General features: G+C 44.8%; 1 protein-coding gene across 9 annotated transcripts in view; it reads right to left on the reverse strand.

The window, feature by feature from the left end:
• The window catches only part of ATP8A2 (ATPase phospholipid transporting 8A2), a 970,290-nt gene that overhangs the window by 388,495 nt on the left and 566,887 nt on the right, over nucleotides 1–14,908 (reverse strand). The window lies entirely within an intron of this gene.

Raw genomic sequence — 14,908 nt, forward strand, 5'->3', positions numbered from 1 at the left:
GACTTACAAACGACTCGCTGATACAAACGGCATGGATTCTGAGTTTCCATGGGAACAAGTAAAAAAAAAATCAAATTGAAAATCAAAGAACAAATTGCTTTTAAACTTGTATAAGTAGGTACAGAGTGCAGAGGTGACACAGAGGGGGACACTGGAGGCACAGGAGGGCACAGAGGAGGAATAGGGGACAGAGATGGCACAATGTTCCGGCTTAAGAATAGATTCAGGTTAAGAACGAACCTACAGTCCCTATCTCGTTCGTTAACCAGGGACTGCCTGTATCATACATGTCAAACTCTAGCCCGCGGGCCAAATCTGGCCTTCAGAGCCATTAAATTTGGCCCTCAAGTGGTTTCCCCACTTAGCATTATATTTGGCCCACTCTAGATCACCAGGGAAGCTATATTGAAGGTGAAGCCCTAGAACACCAGGGAAACCATATGGGGGAGGTAGGGAGAAGGCACTAAACACTAGGGAACTGTATAGGGGAGCGTGGTGGCCTCTAGACACCAGGGAATTTTATAAGGGAGGAAGGTGGCCAGTAGACCTTGAGGTTGGCCCGCGACTAGGTCCCAGTGTACAAATTTGACACCCCTGGTCTATATCATGTAGTGTATGTATCGTAGTGCAGGACCAATGTAGGGGAAAGCCAATTAACTTATATGTATGTTTTGGGGATGTGGGAGGAAACCAGAGTGCCTAGAGACATGGGAAGAACATACAAAGTCTGTGCAGATAGTCCCCCGGCTGGGATTCGCACCAGGGAAGGCGAGAGCGCTAACCACTACTCTACCGTGCTCCCCAATATACTGTGAGTCCTGCTTGCAGCACTTTGGTTCCATGACTTGCCTTCTCCAATCCCAATCCATTCTTCACAAGTGCACTTCAAGACTTGACAATGCAATACATCGAAAAGTAGTACCGTAAATGGAGTGAAAACACCCACATTGAAAAGACTCACAGACTTTTTTATATAGTTTTTATACATATTGTATATGTTTTATTCATGATGTTAAGTTATAATATATATATATATATATATATATATATATATATATATATATATATATATTTTTTTTTTTTTTTTTTTTTAACCACTTCGGGACCACAGTCTTTTCGCCCCTTAAGGACCAGAGCCTTTTTCTCCATTCAGACCACTGCAGCTTTCACGGTTTATTGCTCGGTCATACAACCTACCACCTAAATGAATTTTACCTCCTTTTCTTGTCACTAATACAGCTTTCTTTTGATGCTATTTGATTGCTGCTGCGAGTTTTACTTTTTATTATATTCATCAAAAAAGACATGAATTTTGTCAAAAAAATGACTTTTTTAACTTTCTGTGCTGACATTTTTCAAATAAAGTAAAATTTCCTATACATTTGAGCGCGAAAGTTATTCTGCTACATGTCTTTGATAAAAAAAAAAACATTCAGTGTATATTTATTGGATTGGGTAAAAGTTATAGCGTTTACAAACTATGGTGCCAAAAGTGAATTTTCCCATTTTCAAGCATCTCTGACTTTTCTGCGCACCTGTCATGTTTCATGAGGGGCTAAAATTCCAGGATAGTACAAATACCCCCCAAATGACCCCATTTTGGAAAGAAGACATCCCAAAGTATTCAGTGAGAGGCATGGTGAGTTCATAGAAGATTTTATTTTTTGTCACAAGTTAGCGGAAAATGACAGTTTGTGACAAAAAAAAAAAAAAAAAAAAGTTTCCATTTCTTCTAACTTGCGACAAAAAAAAATGAAATCTACCACGGACTCACTATGCTCCTCTCTGAATACCTTGAAGTGTCTACTTTCCAGAATGGGGTCATTTGTGGGGTGTGTTTACTGTCCTGGCATTTGGGGGGTGCCTAATTGTAAGCACCCCTGTAAAGCCTAAAGATGCTCATTGGACTTTGGGCCCCTTAGCGCAGTTAGGCCGCAAAAAAGTGCCACACATGTGGTATTGCCGTACTCAGGAAAAGTAGTATAATGTGTTTTGGGGTGTATTTTTACACATACACATGCTGGGTGGGAGAAATATCTCCGTAAATGACAATTTTTTTATTTTTTTTACACACAATTGTCTATTTATAGAGATATTTCTCCCACTCAGCATGGGTATGTGGAAAAATACACCCCAAAACACATTATACTACTTCTCCTGAGTACGGCGATACCACATGTGTGGCACTTTTTTGCACCCTAACTGCGCTAAGGGGCCCAAAGTCCAATGAGTACCTTTAGGATTTCACAGGTCATTTTGAGAAATTTCGTTTCAAGACTACTCCTCACGGTTTAGGGCCCCTAAAATGCCAGGACAGTATAGGAACCCCACAAATTACCCCATTTTAGAAAGAAGACACCCCAAGGTATTCCGTTAGATGTATGGTGAGTTCATAGAAGATTTTTTTTTTTTGTCACAAGTTAGCGGAAATTGATTGTAATTGTTTTTTTTCACAAAGTGTCATTTTCCGCTAACTTGTGACAAAAAATAAAATCTTCTATGAACTCGCCATTCTCCTAACGGAATACCTTGGGGTGTCTTCTTTCTAAAATGGAGTCATTTGTGGGGTTCCTATACTGCCCTGGCATTTTAGGGGCCCTAAACCGTGAGGAGTAGTCTTGAAACCAAATGTGGCAAAATGACCTGTGAAATCCTAAAGGTACTCATTGGACTTTGGGCCCCTTAGCGCACTTAGGGTGCAAAAAAGTGCCACACATGTGGTACCGCCGTACTCAGGAGAAGTAGTATAATGTGTTTTGGGGTGTATTTTTACACATACCCATGCTGGGTGGGAGAAATATCTCTGTAAATGACAATTATTTGATTTTTTTTACACACAATTGTCCATTTACAGAGAGATTTCTCCCACCCAGCATGGGTATGTATAAAAATACACCCCAAAACACATTATACTACTTCTTCTGAGTACGGCGATACCACATGTGTGACACTTTTTTGCAACCTAGGTGCGCTAAGGGGCCTAACGTCCTATTCACAGGTCATTTTGAGGCATTTGGATTCTAGACTACTCCTCACGGTTTAGGGCCCCTAAAATGCCAGGGCAGTATAGGAACCCCACAAGTGACCCCATTTTAGAAAGAAGACACCCCAAGGTATTCTGTTAGGAGTATGGTGAGTTCATAGAAGATTTTTTTTTTGTCACAAGTTAGCGGAAAATGACACTTTGTGAAAAAAAAAACAATACATATCAATTTCCGCTAACTTGTGACAAAAAATAAAATCTTCTATGAACTCATCATACACCTAAAAGAATACCTTGGGGTGTCTTCTTTCTAAAATGGGGTCACTTGTGGGGTTCCTATACTGCCCTGGCATTTTAGGGGCCCTAAACCGTGAGGAGTAGTCTTGAACCCAAATGTCTCAAAATGACCTGTGAAATCCTAAAGGTACTCATTGGACTTTGGGCCCCTTAGCACAGTTAGGCTGCAAAAAAGTGTCACACATGTGGTATCGCCGTACTCAGAAGAAGTAGTATAATGTGTTTTGTGGTGTATTTTTACATATAACCATGCTGGGTGGGAGAAATATCTCTGTAAATGACACATTTTTGATTTTTTTTACACACAATTGTCCATTTACAGAGAGATTTCTCCCACCCAGCATGGGTATGTGTAAAAATACACCACAAAACACATTATACTACTTCTCCTGAGTATGGCGATACCACATGTGTGACACTTTTTTGCAGCCTAGGTGCGCTAAGGGGCCCAACGTCCTATTCACAGGTCATTTTGAGGCATTTGTTTTCTAGACTACTCCTCACGGTTTAGGGCCCCTAAAATGCCAGGGCAGTATAGGAACCCCACAAGTGACCCCATTTTAGAAAGAAGACACCCCAAGGTATTCCGTTAGGGGTATGGTGAGTTCATAGAAGATTTTATTTTTTCTCACAAGTTAGTGAAAAATGACACTTTGTGAAAAAAACAATAACAATCCAATTTCCGCTAACTTTTGACAAAAAATAAAATATTCTATGAACTCATCATACACCTAACAGAATACCTTGGGGTGTCTTCTTTCTAAAATGGGGTCACTTGTGGGGTTCCTATACTGCCCTGGCATTTTACGGGCCCAAAACTGTGAGTAGTCTGGAAACCAAATTTCTCAAAATGACTGTTCAGGGGTATAAGCATCTGCAAATTTTGATGACAGGTGGTCTATGAGGGGGCAAATTTTGTGGAATCGGTCATAAGCAGGGTGGCCTCTTAGATGACAGGATGTATTGGGCCTGATCTGATGGATAGGAGTGCTAGGGGGGTGACAGGAGGTGATTGATGGGTGTCTCAGGGGGCGGTTAGAGGGGAAAATAGATGCAATCAATGCACTGGGGAGGTGATCGGAAGGGGGTCTGAGGGGGATCTGAGGGTTTGGCCGAGTGATCAGGAGCCCACACGGGGCAAATTAGGGCCTGATCTGATGGGTAGGTGTGCTAGGGGGTGACAGGAGGTGATTGATGGGTGTCTCAAGGTGTGATTAGAGGGGGGAAATAGATGCAAGCAATGCACTGGCGAGGTGATCAGGGCTGGGGTCTGAGGGCGTTCTGAGGTGTGGGCGGGTGATTGGGTGCCCGCAAGGGGCAGATTAGGGTCTAATCTGATGGGTAACAGTGACAGGTGGTGATAGGGGGTGATTGATGGGTAATTAGTGGGTGTTTAGAGGAGAGAATAGATGTAAACAATGGATTTGGGAGGTGATCTGATGTCGGATCTGCGGGCGATCTATTGGTGTGGGTGGGTGATCAGATTGCCCGCAAGGGGCAGGTTAGGGGCTGATTGATGGGTGGCAGTGACAGGGGGTGATTGATGGGTGGCAGTGACAGGGGGTGATTGATGGGTGATTGACAGGTGATCAGTGGGTTATTACCCGGAATAACAGATGTAAATATTGCACGGGCAAATTGATAAGGGGGGGGGTCTGAGGGCAATCTGAGCGTGTGGGCGGGTGATTGGGTGCCCGCAAGGGGCAGATTAGGGTCTAATCTGATGGGTAACAGTGACAGGTGGTGATAGGGGGTGATTGATGGGTAATTAGTGGGTGTTTAGAGGAGAGAATAGATGTAAACAATTGATTTGGGAGGTGATCTGATGTCGGATCTGCGGGCGATCTATTGGTGTGGGTGGGTGATCAGATTGCCCGCAAGGGGCAGGTTAGGGGCTGATTGATGGGTGGCAGTGACAGGGGGTGATTGATGGGTGGCAGTGACAGGGGGTGATTGATGGGTGATTGACAGGTAATCAGTGGGTTATTACAGGGGAGAACAGATGTAAATATTGCACGGGCGAATTGATAAGGGGGGGGTCTGAGGGCAATCTGAGCGTGTGGGCAGGTGATTGGGTGCCCGCAAGGGGCAGATTAGGGTCTAATCTGATGGGTAACAGTGACAGGTGGTGATAGGGGGTGATTGATGGGTAATTAGTGGGTGTTTAGAGGAGAGAATAGATGTAAACAATGGATTTGGGAGGTGATCTGATGTCGGATCTGCGGGCGATCTATTGGTGTGGGTGGGTGATCAGATTGCCCGCAAGGGGCAGGTTAGGGGCTGATTGATGGGTGGCAGTGACAGGGGGTGATTGATGGGTGGCAGTGACAGGGGGTGATTGATGGGTGATTGACAGGTAATCAGTGGGTTATTACAGGGGAGAACAGATGTAAATATTGCACGGGCGAATTGATAAGGGGGGGGTCTGAGGGCAATTGAGCGTGTGGGCAGGTGATTGGGTGCCCGCAAGGGGCAGATTAGGGTCTAATCTGATGGGTAACAGTGACAGGTGGTGATAGGGGGTGATTGATGGGTAATTAGTGGGTGTTTAGAGGAGAGAATAGATGTAAACAATGGATTTGGGAGGTGATCTGATGTCGGATCTGCGGGCGATCTATTGGTGTGGGGGGGTGATCAGATTGCCCGCAAGGGGCAGATCAGGGGCTGATTGATGGGTGGCAGTGACAGGGGGTGATTGACGGGTGATTGACAGGTGATTGACAGGTGATTGACAGGTGATTGACAGGTGATCAGGGGGGATAGATGCATACAGTACACGGGGGGGGGGGGGGTCTGGGGGGGGTCTGGGGAGAATCTGAGGGGTGGGGGGGTGATCAGGAGGGAGTAGGGGGCAGATTAGGGACTTAAAAAAAAAATAGCGTTGACAGATAGTGACAGGGAGTGATTGATGGGTGATTAGGAGGGTGACTGGGTGCAAACAGTGGTCTGGGGGGTGGGCAGGGGGGGGTCTGAGGGGTGCTGTGGGCGATCAGGGGGCAGGGGGGGGGGGAAATCAGTGTGCTTGGGTGCAGACTAGGGTGGCTGCAGCCTGCCCTGGTGGTCCCTCGGACACTGGGACCACCAGGGCAGGAGGCAGCCAGTATAATAGGCTTTGTATACATTACAAAGCCTATTATACACTGTTGCAGCGGCGATCCGGATGCCAGTAACCCGCCGGCGCTTCCGAACGGCCGGCGGGTTACGGCGAACGGGGGGCGGAGCCAGTCCCCGGCGGCTGATCGCGTCACGAATGACGCGATCGCCGCATAGCCACTCCCGCAGCCGCCCCCGCCGATGGGCGTATTGCGGTCGTTTGGGACCGGTCTTTGCCGCCGCCCATCGGCTGGGGGCGGTCGGCAAGTGGTTAAATACGGTAAATTAATAGATTTTTTCCATGTTTGTTTAGAGCTCCCCCAGCTGGTGAGCCTTGGTAAGTCTGTGAAACGCAAAAGCTTCCGCTGCAGCAAACATCCCTACAATAACCAAGTACCACTATTATTTTTATGATCACAATATTTATAGAGCACTGACACTTGTTCCTCAGCACTTTGCAGGGGACATTAATGAAGTCAAATCACTAACTGTCCCTGTGGGGTGGATAATCTTATAATTATAATTTAATGTCTCTACCACAGTCTAGGGTTATGGAAACCCAAGCAAGTATAGGGAGACAAACTCCAGTAGATGCTGGATAGTGTACTGGTTAAAGGACACCCGAGGCGAAAAATAAACTAATGAAATAAACGATTGTATCTATCTTCCGTCTCCTAAAAATGACTTTTTAAGATATTGCACAGTTTTCTTTTATGTTTTAATCTACTTTTTAAGTTTTAACTGTTTTATTGTTTTTGCTCATTGACACATGCATTGAAGTATGCTAGAGCTAAAATCTATAAACTATAGACCCTTTTTATCTCTTTCCTGCTCTCAGAGGCCATTTTCTGCTAGGAAAGTGTGTTATATTTAGAATTTCTTATCAGTGAGGATCACACTGTAGTCACTTCCTTTCTGAGTCAGGACTGCGTCAGCCACTTACATAACTGATATTTAACTCTTTCAGGCAGAGAAAGAAAAAAAGGAACACAGCATAGTTATTTGTGTGCTAGGCACTGTACATACCCATGTCTATATCATCATGTCACGTGTCACTTCGGGTATCCTTTAACCTTCCTGGCGGTAACCCCGAACGAAGTTTGGGGTAAGCCACGCAGGAGGTTTTCTCAGGCCCTGCTGGGCCGATTTGCGTATTTTTTTTTTGCTGGACGCAGCTAGCACTTTGCTAGCTGCGCCAGTACCCTGATCGCCGCCGCCCCGCGCTCGATCGCCGCAATCCGTGCCGCCGTAGAGCCCCCCCCCCCAGACCCCTGCGCTGCCTGGCCAATCAGCGGCAGGCAGCGCTAAGGGGTGGATTGGGACTCCCTTAGACGTCACGACGTCCATGACGTCTGTGACGTCATCCCGCCCCGTCGCCATGGCGATGGGGGAAGCCCTCCAGGAAATCCCGTTCTTTGAACGGGATTTCCTGATCGCCTATCGCCAAAGGCTCGCTACATGATTTTAAAAAAAAAGCAAAAAACGGCAGCGCTGCCCGCTGGCGGTTTTTAATATACCGCCAGGGAGGTTAAGGACACTGCCTCTTACATAGGAGACCAGGGTTTGAATCTTGGCTGAAGCCATTACCTATTCAGTAAAGACTCCTTGGACAAGACTCCCTAATGCTAAGTACTCACCGTACGATGCAGGGAGATGGAGCCAGTGACGTCTCCCTGATGACAAGCGCTCCGCCGATCCATCTTCCTCCATCTTCTGGCTGGCAGGTATGCGCGACGTTACACGATTGGTGATTTCAAGCAATCGCGGTACTTTGCCCAGGAGTTGTCTGGGATCTTAAAGATCCGATCCGCAATGGCGGTCGTTATCGCCGCACGACGCTAAGCCACATTCGTGCGATCGTGTGCCTGTACCCACATTGCAAGATCGCGTAAACGTCCGCTCGTCGCTCATATAACCTTCGGTCGGGAAAATCGTTAGAAGAATCGCAAGGGGGGTACAGGCTTTAACACTGTAAGGTGGCCTATTAAGCGTGCCCTTAGTGGCTGCAGCTCTCAAGCGCTTTGGACCCGACAGAAAAAAAGAGCTATACAAATGTTAGCAATTTTATTACAATTTGTCCTAGCCACATTGACAACCAGGACACTCTAGCTCTGAGTTAACCTAGCTGCTACACAAGAAAACAAGGGATCATACATGGGGTGAATCATTCATGGCTTTGTCCTCATCTAGTCATAGCTCATCATCACATATTGTGGTAGACCTAATAGCCTTGTTCCTCCATACTGAGATCTCACAGCACATCTAATCCCACACTGTGCCGGTATACCATCTCCTGACTTACAGTATACATTTGTTTCCAGTAAGGTGAAGGAAGCTAGGCCCCTCTGGTCTGCTGTACTTCAGAGCATCGCCAAAACTTGCAGGGGATTCCAGATCACTCAGGGTTTTGGAATTTTGACTTCAGGTCACAGAGAGAGTAACAAATTTTCAGTGTCCACAGATTACAGTAAGTAGAACATCTAGTCGAAAAAAGTGGCTTGGCTGATTATGCAGCATTAGAATGGCCTTGGCTTTCACTTAAAGGAAATAATAGGCAAACCGAACCCTATAACACAGCGTAGGAGTGATGCTTAACATCAGCTAGTGTCATCACTGCTACCATATGGAAAAGTAAGATACTCATCACAACCAACCAATCAGGCATGGAAGGAGAATGAATGACACTTCTGTGTCAAGAATGAATGACACTTCTGTGAATCTCTACAATCTAGATTTTGTGTAGCTACCCTGATGAGTTTCCAAAAGTTCCAGAGTGCCAGCAGGACGGACACTACAATAGAGGCAAAGGGGGCAGTTTCTCCAGGGGCCCCCAAGCACTGCTGGGTGTCCCCAGGTTTCCCCCTTCTTGTGTTCTTTGGGGGAAAAGGTTTGCCAGCATATCAACTCACCTGACCCGGCGTGCTTCTACGTGTGTGCTCCCCATCTTCATCCCCACTGACTGCTTCTTCTCTATGACCCATCATGGAGTCATTACATAATCACCGAATCACGGGTCACTGAGAAGAGGCTCCAGTAACATATTACGCAGCACTGGACAATAAACAGGGTTACAGACACCAATACATCGGGTGACAGACAGCATTAGATCAAAACAAGAATACAAGATCATTCAGCACAGGAGCATGGCATGAGTGCTGAACAATGCCCGTGCATCCAATGGAGTCATGGTGACCAGGAAATTCAAATCAGTTAATAGAATGGGATGGTTAATGAGATAATGAGAGCGCATAATCAACTAGGATACACAAGGTGGGGAAGACCAAGCTAAAGGCTTACAATCTGAAGGGAGAGGGTAAGGACACACTTGGTAGGGTAACTATTGTATGCATGGTTGCTCAGGAGAGAGGGTTAGGGTATTGTCTTAGGGCTGGTGCAAGTGTCTAATAAACAATATCATTAATAAGGTGGTGCTGTTATTTTCTAAAAAGACTTGGTTCAGATGGGCGTCTAAACCATCAGTAGTGGCGTCTCGTTTAGACACTGTCAAATGCTTTTCTCCTACCAAGCTGAAAAGCATTTGGCAACCTTCTGTGGCGCTTCCTGTCATTTGGTCATTGCTTTGCGTTTTGACCCCCACAGGGGAACACAGAAACATGGAGCATAGCTGATCAGCGCCCAGGATGAAATGAGACAACGGGTTAGAGCACAGTGTTTGGCTGAAAGACTGAAAACTACGGTACCGACATTTAAAAAGTGTTGTCCATTCGTTTCGATGGACAGCGCTAGAACAATTAATGCCACGACCGCTGTTTAACGCCCCTATGAACCGGAACTTACTCATTTCTTGGCCCTAAAATTACACGTTGGTTTGTTGCTGGTAAAGCTGGTAAACTTATGGAACATCTGATTAGGGAATCCGTTAATGCTTCGGATCGATTTATTGGAAAAAAACAAGACAAATTCAGTATGTGTTGGTTCAAAAACAGTCACAGTCACTCAGCCAGGGCTCCGGTGCTGAAGATAATGAGAGAGAGCTCCCTATTCTGTTCGGACTAGGCGACTTTCTTCTCATGTCCTTGGGGGCCTTTTGTTGCCCACAGCAACCAGATTACGCGTCAGTGTCCTGAACTGCACTATAAGCATGAATAAGAAATTCATGGCCTCAGATTTCATCACTTCTATCCAAAAGCAGCATGCCCTATGGCAGAACATGTGGAAAAAAAGGAGAAATTTTGTAAAAACCAGATTATATTTTGAAAAAGTGTAAAACAATGTAGAGTTTGAGAAGTTTTCTCACTGCCGATCAAGAGACGTCCAGATGACTCGGCTGTCAATCAGCTTTATGCGGTTATGCCGGAGACTTGCCTGACACTTTCCACACAGAAATGATGTGTCCCATCTGTGCTTCTCCTTATTCTTTCCCACATATTTCCTTTAATGTCGCAGGCTACAGCTTCATGGTATGTTATCTTTAGCTCCAGCGGATGATAATGCTGTCCTGGAGTTCACTGCACAACAGCTGTGGAAGCCATCAACCCGTCATATTTCCCTGAGAGAGGCGGACTCTATCTTCTCCTCAGATTCCTGGTTGGTGATGTAAATAACTCCAGATTGTCCATCAAACAGGACCGCTACACTTCCCTTTGTGTCACTGAAGTGTAATAACTGAGAACGTATATGGAATGTTAATGCATATCCTCTGGAAGTCGTATATATCCTCGGGGATGTGCTCAATATTTTATAATGACACAAAACACACCTAATAGGCTACAGAGACAGCAGACTCTTCATGACAACATTTTACATTTGTTGTGATCTCTCGTGTATATGATGACTGAGGGAGTTAAAATGAGCACCCAGTAAAATTTTGGTTTTTACACTAATACCTCTCCTACTCTGTGAAAATGAAAAAGCTGGCTTAAAGGATCCCCGAGGTGACGTGTGACCTGATGACATAGACATGTGAATGTATAGTACCTAATGTACAAGTAACTATTTTCTGCTCTGTTTCTTCTTTTTCTGCCTAAAAGAGTTAACAATCAGGTACAGAAGTGACAGCTCCTCTCCAGTCGGGACTTAGTCAGACTATAGCATAATTCTCACTGATAAGGGATTACAGTCATAAAACTCTTGCCGGGCAGAGAACAACTTCTGAGAGCAATGGATTGATAAAAAAGGTCGATAGTTTATATATTTTAGCTACACTTGTGTAACTCGTGAACCGAGGGTCTCGCTTATAGTGTAAATCGCGGTACAATGCTGTGGTAGTACCGGTAATATTGCCATGCTCTGTCTTTATATGGCAATATTCCTGCTAGTTAGTGTATCAGTCCCATAGGCCCTTATTCAATTCACTCAAGTTTTCACCTAGGTGGTATTTTCACACCTTATCAATAAAAAGTCTTTCAAGCCACCAGCAAGTAAAAACAATACTCAAAATAATTTTGACAGTACTTTTTCCACCTACTTTGGAGTACTTTTTCAACTGCAGAGTGCTGTAAGATGAAAAACTATCTCCTAGGAGAAAACTTTGGAGAGAATGTGAATTGTATAAGGGACATGGTTTTTGTGCTTGTGCGTCTGGATGTTTGATTGTAAAGTGCTTGAACAATCTATTTAACCGTGTGCATGTGACATCAAGACGCCTTCGTCATGGATACGCCGAAACACGTCTTGACACACCTGCACACGGTTACCCCACAGGAGACACCTCGAGTGCATCTTCCATCTGGACCCTCGCTGCCGCTGGCTACTGCAGCTTTAGGTCGTTTCTTTGATGGGACGTCTTCTTCTGGGCTATAAGCCAAACCAAACGCCTGCTTTTATCATGTATCTATTATTATTATTATTATTATTATTTATTGTATTTATAAAGCGCCAACATATTACGCAGCGCTGAACAATAAATATATACAATGATACAAGGATGACATACATAGGGTTATACACATAGAACAAAGTTATACATACAAATTGTACAAAATACATGATTATGCAATATGGGCTGGTTAGGTAGGCCCAGTAATACAAGTACAGGCTGTCATAGGACAGGAGCACATGATCCTGTAGATTACACTAGGGAGTGGAGGACCCTGCCAGAGGCTTACAATCTAAAGGGAGGGGTGGAAACACTAGGGGGGGCTGTTAAATATTCCTTAGAGTTACTGTGTGGTAGGAGGTGGGTAGGCCATCATAAAGAGGTGGGTTTTGAGGGCTTGCTTGAATGTGTTGAAAGAGGGAGCAAGTCTGATGGGTGGTGGAAGGGCATTCCAGAGGGTGGGGGCAGCTCTTGAGAAATCCTGCAGGCGGGCATGGGAGTGTGAAATGCGCAGGGTGGTGAGGCGAAGGTCGTTGGAGGAACGGAGGGGGCGACCTGGTGTATACTTGTGAACAAGCTCCGAGATGTAGGTAGGGCATGTTTTGTGCACAGATTTATACGCCAGGCATAGAATCTTGAAACTTATCCTGAGACGGATAGGGAGCCAGTGCAGGGATTCACAAAGGGGAGATGTGGATGCAGAGCGGTGCGAAGAATGGATGAGTCTTGCAGCCGCGTTCATCACTGATTGAAGGGGGGCAGTGCATTTCAGGGGGAGGCCAGAAAGGAGTGAGTTACAGTAATCAAGGCGGGAGATGATGAGGGCATGGATGAGCAGTTTGGTCGTGTCCGGGGTTAAGAATGGGCGGATCTTGGAGATATTACGGAGGTGGAAATTGCAGGCTCTTGTGATGTTTTGGATGTGTGGGATGAAGGAGAGGTCAGAGTCCAAGGTGACACCCAGGCAGCGGGCCTGGGAGGTAGGGAGAATGGTTGTGTTGTCGATTGTGAGGTGGAAACCTGGGATGGGTGCAGCAGCATGGGGTGGAAAGATCAGGAGCTCAGTTTTGTCTAGGTTAAGCTTTAGGAACCTAGCTGACATCCAGGAGGAAATTGCTAGTAAGTGCAACTTTTTTTGCGCATTTTTAACTTTGATCAGTAGGTATCACACTACGGAGCGCTCCTCCCATCTTGTATTTTCTCCTAGTAGTCCACTTACAGCCGAGTGTTTGAGGAGAAGCTAGAGTTTGATTGTATTCTGGTCCACATTGACCTTTGACCTCCAGCAGCGCAAGATTTCATATCTGTTTTTCCATATATCCTGCAGGAGCTAATTTACTTTTTATCTGTAAAATATTAGATCTCTGAAATTTATATTTTAAACATTTTTATAGTTACCCATTAAAAAGTAAATTTTTTTACTATCATGCAACATGCAAAAAAAAAGTTGTGGGGATTTTCTTTTTGTTGCCTTACGCTGCTAACACGCGTTTTATAAATGGTAGGGATGCACAAAATCCCCTTCTCTAAACTTACATCTTTCTCAAAACATCGCTCTTGTTAATAGTCACATTAATCAGAACATGTAAATTAATAGGATTCGGAGCCCGTAGTACACGTGTGGCCCGGCCACATGTTTATGGACTATTTGCACTTCAAAATAACTCATCGACAAATGGCCCATTCTTTCCAAGCCTAAAGAAACATGCAGCGGTCCTGCAGCCTCTGAGCACTTTCCTAAATGACCCGTGCGGTCTTCACAAAGGAATTGTGCCTTGCAGGCTGGAAGGGGTTAATGTTACCGTCAATGAGTACAGTCACCTCTTTAACCTTAAAAGGCCATGTGATGATAGATGTCGGGGTGTCCCGAAAACAGATCTACTCAAACAGGCGTCTGCAGGCTGGTTTTCACTACCCTCTTCCTGCAAGGCAAACATGATTGCAGTCATCAATGGACTCCGCATTGCTTGGTTTATTTATTCTTGTAGTAGAATCAGAGGCCCATGACTGACGTTCCTTGTTCCTGGTCACATGTGTTTTCTTATTCTGTGTTTGTGCCCCCTCCCTGGAGTACCAGTAAAGAAAGCAAACAGATTTTCCTCTTCTTCCCCAGCATCACAACTGCATAAACTGATCTCTGGCTGCACTCCGAACAAGCAGTCTAAAGTTAGGCCTGGAATCGCCAAGCCAGAGTGTCTTGATGTATGAATCAGTGTGAGCTACTGTAAGCAGTGGGATTATTTCTGACACATTTTGGGCTTTTGTCTAACATTGGTTTACTCTACATTTACTTCATGGATTACTTATGATCTTTTAACTTAATGCAGTCATGAGTTCAGAAAATAGTTCAATCCAGAACTGGTAACACAACCACTCCAAGCAACAATAAGGACAATGATTATGACGACGCAACCTTGAAACGCACCTCTTCAGAGAACTGTCTTATTTGTCATAGTCAGATATTGAGGCTCACTGCCCCTTTATATCCTCCCCAGGGCCCATATGCAATTAACTTTTTCTCCTGGGAGATCATTTTTCATATTTTCTTTAATTATTATTATTGATTTATAAAGCGCCAACATATTCCGTGGCGCTGTACAAAGTAAAAAAACGAACACGGGGTACAGAATAATACAGACAATGGTGTACACCAATATACACGATACATAATTAGTGACAAAATACAAAAATGATACAAAATACAAAATACAGAAGTGGTAATGACAGTGATAAAAGTAACATGATAAATAAAATGT

Source organism: Hyperolius riggenbachi, chromosome 2 (assembly GCF_040937935.1).
Source record: "Hyperolius riggenbachi isolate aHypRig1 chromosome 2, aHypRig1.pri, whole genome shotgun sequence".
In the NCBI taxonomy this organism is placed as follows: domain Eukaryota; kingdom Metazoa; phylum Chordata; class Amphibia; order Anura; family Hyperoliidae; genus Hyperolius; species Hyperolius riggenbachi.